Raw genomic sequence first — 6,271 nt, 5'->3', positions numbered from 1 at the left:
ATGCGATCCATCCTTTAGTTGTAATAATAGCCAAGGGATGCTGAAACTGGTCACAGTTCTCAATGGAGGGAACATGCATACCAAGTTTCAGCTTCATCCGAGGAAAACAGGCAAGGATGAAATGTGATGGACAGGAACTCATTGACTTTAGTTCAGGTGAGCTGAATCATGATTCATAATTCATAACATTATTATTGGTATATATGATCACTCGTTGCAGCTGGTAAACAAAAAAGCTGAAGCACACAACAACGCTAAAACGGGGATTTTTAGATTCATTATATACCTATCACAATAAATATAATAAGAATAATAATATTAAGAAATATAATATTTTTTTCTAACAAAGATAAGTTAGACAATAGTAACATGAAACATGTGATAGGTAGCAAGGAGAATTCAAAAAGGGGCCAAAAAATTCTGCTAAAAATATATATTTTTTACTCTTATTCTCAAGAGTGATGTACAAATTTGCCCAATGGCCCAAAAGGTCCACCTACGATAAGCTATGGAATTCTCCCTGCTGGGTAGGTTGTTCATACAAGAATACATGTCTCAGTACAGCATAAGTACAAACACGCAAACATCATACAGCTTTCATTAAAAACAGGTATTATACATGGAGGTCCATTCATCTTCACATTCCTTAACATTTGGTACCCCGTAACTCTGGCTGGCATATGATGCAACAATGTTTTAATAACACTTCACAACGATGATATACCTACATAGAAGCTGACGCACATTGATGTAATTCAACTTACAGTAAGATAGATTGGTCTATGCCACACTGATCTGAGCAAGTCATATTATAGCTATATATGATTGGTCCAAGTGAGTGATCATTCAGCTACATACATACAGCTATATCACACAGGTGAGTTGGCAATATTACAGCTATATCACACTGGTGAGTTGGCAATATTACAGCTATATCACACAGGTGAGTTGGCAAATATTACAGCTATATCACACAGGTGAGTTGGCAATATTACAGCTATATCACACGGGTGAGTTGGCAATATTACAGCTATATCACACAGGTGAGTTGGCAATATTACAGCTATATCACACTGGTGAGTTGGCAAATATTACAGCTATACCACACTGGTGAGTTGGCAATATTACAGCTAAATCCCACAAGTGAGTTGGCAATACAATGTATTACAGTTATATCACACTGGTGTGAGTTTCAATATTACATCTATATCACACTGGTGTGAGTTTTTAATATTACATCTATATCACACTGGTGTGAGATTCAATATTATATCTATATCACACTATCACACTGGTGTGAGCTATGTTACCCACACCATACTGTCTACAATTCTTATTATGCTTTGAACAAGTAAAACAATGCTTGACAATTTTCAAATCATAATTATTTCAGGCAGGGGCTCAACCATTATTATGTGTATATATTTCCCAGTACATTTAAACCCTACACATTTTGAATGGAAACTGTTCATCATACATCTACCCACAGAAGACATCCATATTGTTCTTTAATTCACAAGTCAGACAAAACAGAAATGAGTATCTGAATCAGAACACTTATCAGCAGGTCACACACCATGTAAATAAAGCAAGACTGAAATAACATCATACCAAAGCTCTCCCAAAAGGCTCAATCCCAGCGTTAGCATCATACCCAGTTGTTGACTTGAACAGTTAAGTACTTAAAAATACACAAAGGAAAAGGATAAAGAACAATTTGTTCAAGGTAATAATTAAGGCCACACTTCTCTTATTTTTTTTACGGATTTATTCTAGCTTTTCCATGCAAGGTCGGTCGAAATAAAAATAAATAGCTGTGTCATTCATTCATTCATTCATTCATTCATTCATTCATTCATTCATTCATTCATTCATTCATTCATTCATTCATTCATTCATTCATTCATTCATTCATTCATTCATTCATTCATATGGAAGTCATTCTGCTGTGGAGTTAAAACTGCAGCTAGCTTCTTAATCACTGACAGTGATAAGGACATGGTATTCATATATAATATTATATATTGTATAAGAGGGTCAATAAATAAATATTTTTATGTTTATTTCTTTTCCAGCTTCTTTTCAGTTGGGGCAGCGAGCCTGTGATACGAAAAAATGATTCTGATCAGTAAATCAGTTTGGACGTTTAGAAAATTTTGGGTACAGGCAAGTGATTCATTCACAGTATATACTGTAAAACAGGATTTGAGAGCAGACTATCAATGCGAGAAAAATGCGAGTGACGGAAGGTCGCATTAATTTTATGCACATTAATTTTTCAACAAACAAAGTCACCTACACAAAGTGAAGTTGAGTAGTGGTCAGTTCACATCCTGTCAAGCAGCCCATATTGGCGCCAGCCACGAATTATCCCATCAATGTCCTTTACAAGCTTGTCAAGAGCAGACACGAGCCAACGTGCATGAATGGGTTTCATGACACTAATCCGCAGGTCAACAGGAGTGAGAGGATTATCACCTGATCGAAGATTTGATACACTGATCTGTTTTCTACTTCTTTTCATCAAAGGGCCGAACGTATATATAGTAGTACCAACAGAGTTGTCAACTAAAACAACACTAACACAATGATAGCTGCAAGGAAACCATTTTCACGCTTGGCCATCAAACATATGGGCAATTAGCTTAAATGATATTAAAATAAGGAAGGAATCTCACACTGAAAAAACATGTACAGGGGATTTAATGTGCACAGTTATTTTATTTATCTCTGTCTACTCACAGTTCCTGCTCAAAACGTCATTTGAAACAAACAAAGCGTTTTCAGCTAAGGCTTTTATTTACGTCGGTTACATTAATTAAAATAACACAGAACATAAATCCAGTGCATAAATTTTTCGGAAAGGGTATGGTCACTCGCATTTTTAAATGCGCATTTATGTCTAAAATCAAGAGCTCTCATTACTTTCATGTCGCATTAAATTCCTGTTTTACAGTATATGTCAAGTATCTTGCAAAGAAATGTAAACACGATGTTCCGGATGGAGAAAACTAAAGACAGCTGTACAGGAAATTTTCTTTGGTTTCATTTTTCCACCACCAAACATCCAGTCAGCTACATCAACTATGACATCATCCAAACAGCCCCTTGACAATGTCCTCCATACCCGATATACATCCAGTCAGCCACATCAACTCCTGAAGACAGACCAAACACAGTCACCCCAGACAAAGAAACAAGCATATAAAAACCATTGCATGTGGATCTCGGAGGAAAAGCCACATGGGAGATAACACTGTTACAAAATGTAGCATGATGGACCACAGGTACAATGTTTGAAGCATTCACTCACTCACCCTGGACTTACAGTGCTCCAGGCACTACCATCCTACAAACGTTTGAAACATTGCCATGTCTAAGCAGCAGAATATTAGTATGATTATCAAAACAATGGCAGTTCAATGCCTTGTAAGTCAGTAAGATAAATGAGCTCGTCAAAACAACTTGATTCAATGGTGTCAGACATATGTAAAAATAGCACCTTGTATTTGCAATATCAATGTATAGTGTCAAAGTACATACTTTTTCATGAACTTCATCAGTCTCAAGACTACACTCTGCTTCTTAGGATAACCATCCAACCAAGCTGTCAATGACCAGCAACGCCTTCATCACAGATATTAGTAAAGTCTAAATGCATTTAACAATGTTATACTTATCCTGCATTACACCTGAATGCATTTACTTTCTTTTGACTAAAACAAAGCTGTGCGAGGTCCAGCTGAAAAAGAAGTTGTTCCAACCTGTTGTAAGGCTGACCCCGTCACGCAGCACCCACGGAAGTGATGACGTCACATGCCTTCACATTACTGCTTGATCGTACCATATTAAGACATTGTGGGGAGGTTGCTCTGCGATGCGTATGCTCGCAGATTTAGTAATGCAGAATAAGTATACAAATTTAAAAAAATATTTTGATTTTACTTTACTAATTTTTTAACTTATCCTGCATTATTCCTTAGGGCCTCTGTATTGGACAGTACAGAGGTGGGCAGATGTGATCCTCAAGAACCCTCAAACACGTCCCGATCCGGTGCAGTTATTAGCGAAGATCGGCTGCCTAAGGACCAGTCCTGCCCAAGCAAGAAAGAGAGAGTGAGGAAATCCTGGTAAAAGGCAGCAATAGAAAATAGCGTATGCTAAGGTCTATAAACTGACCTACCAAGCCAATGCTTGAAGCGTAAAGCCCCCATGTGCGAGCGATGTGAGAGTCGGAAAAGCCTTTTCAAGACACCTGGAGATGTCGGTGGTGTCTGGGATTGTGACCTGCTGGGTGATGACGAGAGGGCCAAAACAGTGCACACGGGTAAGCATCCTGTGTGTGTGTGTCTGTCATCAACAGGTGATACCTGTAATGTAATATGTTCATCACGAATGGGTCTGTCAAGATGGCCCAGTTCTGCCCAAAAAGATTTAATCTGGTTCCGCTTCCGCTTCCGCTCTCCACCACTGCCTGGGTACTTGTCCCGGTGAGGCTGGTAGTGACCCTGAGATTTCCCTCTTCCATGACTCATGCAACTAAAGGACGGCTTGGCTGCAGCATGCTTGATGGAGGGATGTCTGGGACGGTAGTTTCCTGCTTGAAAAGATATATTCACCAGCATCATGGATACATGTTCTAATGCCTTTAGTGCTGTTAAGTCATAACTGGAAACCATCAAATGGGTGTCAGAGATCTGTCCATTGAACAAACAGGTCACAGACAAGGTTTGGCGCAGGAATCTCTGTTTGAATTCAGAGTCCCAATCTGTAGAGGGCTAGATAGCCGAGTCGACGAGTGGCAGTGCTCTCGGCCAGGGCCGTCTTCACATGTGATTAATCTGTCGGTGTTGGTAATATATCATGGTTTGCAGATGATCAGTCCTGTTTGGGTTTGTCTCAGTCAGGTCTTGGTCGATGGCACGGGAGGAGGATGCTAATGCCAACAATGGTTTCAAAGACCGACGGATCTCCTTTTCTATGAATGTTATACAGGTATCCAAGACCTTGAGACTCATTGGTTTAGACAAACCAGTCATGTGCTGAAGGTCTTCATGAGGTGTGAGCCGTATCAGCTACTTCGAAGGCGTGGACAGGGAAGTCCTCTGTCTTAAAACGAGGTGACTTGAAAGCAGGAGTAAGCGATAGTTTGGCGAAGTCCTCATTAAGTGCCTTGATCATGTCCCTCAACATGGTTTTCGGTGGGACGGTGGTTGGCTTAGACCAGATAATGACCTTCTAGGCCACCCAAGGGCTCGGGGAGGGCGCAAAAGTGCCAAGGCCTTCTGCCATCCAGTCTGAGACTTGGTATAAGCGTAAGTGCGTGTCCAGTTCCGATGGAGATCCCTCATAGTTAGCGATAAAGGCGCCCTCAGATGGCGCCCTGTGACCAATGGACAGGGGAGTGGCTTCTGGATCTACACCTAGATCTGGAAGACTCGGAGCTTTGTTTAGACAAGGAGCCTATGGGAGTATGTCTTGACTGAAGGCGCAAAGATCGCAACATGGATCCTGGCACTGAGGGCGGTACAGGGGATGTAGTAGTTGCAAGAGTGGACGTGATCGACTTCTCACATGAGGCGGATGGCTGGCCGTCGTAGCAAGAGTCTCCAGTACAGTGGAATCTTGGGAGACTGACATCTTAGCGTGACAAAGAGAATGTTGACTAAGACGCTGTCGAACACCTTCTGTTACTCGTTGAAACATGAGTGAGTGAGTATGGCTTTACGCCGCTTTTAGCAATATTCCAGCAATATCACGATGGTGGACACCAGAAATGGGCTTTACACATTGTACCCATGTCGGGAATCAAACTCGGGTCTTCGGTGTGACGCGTTGAAACATGAAGAGCAAAAAGAACACTTTCTCTCCGCTGAGCACAAGGCAGTACAGTCTAAAGACTAAGGTTGTGGATCCTTGAGCAACTTCTTGCCCGAGGAACGAGGGAGTGTAAATCTATAATTTAAGTCAATTTGAAATCACCACAAAGGGATAATAATTCCATGATTTAAAACCAACATTAACGGTAGTTAAAATATTAAATTTATATACAACCAAGTGAGAAAACCCTACCTTAAATACCAATAAATGGTTGATAGAAGGTAATAGACAACACTAACCAAGCCATGGAAGAGAATAAGGAGCGAATGCCACGATGAACGTGACCACGTTAAAAAATCCAGATTGCGGATTGGAACAACAAAGCAGATGTAAAATTCCTGTGACAAAAAGCCACTAACCCTGTGCAACCACAAAGGATGAACACAAGTAG

This window comes from Haliotis cracherodii, unplaced genomic scaffold (assembly GCF_022045235.1).
Source record: "Haliotis cracherodii isolate W230 unplaced genomic scaffold, xgHalCrac1.p SCAF_6, whole genome shotgun sequence".
NCBI lineage: Eukaryota > Metazoa > Mollusca > Gastropoda > Lepetellida > Haliotidae > Haliotis > Haliotis cracherodii.
This window is presented reverse-complemented; position numbering follows the sequence as displayed.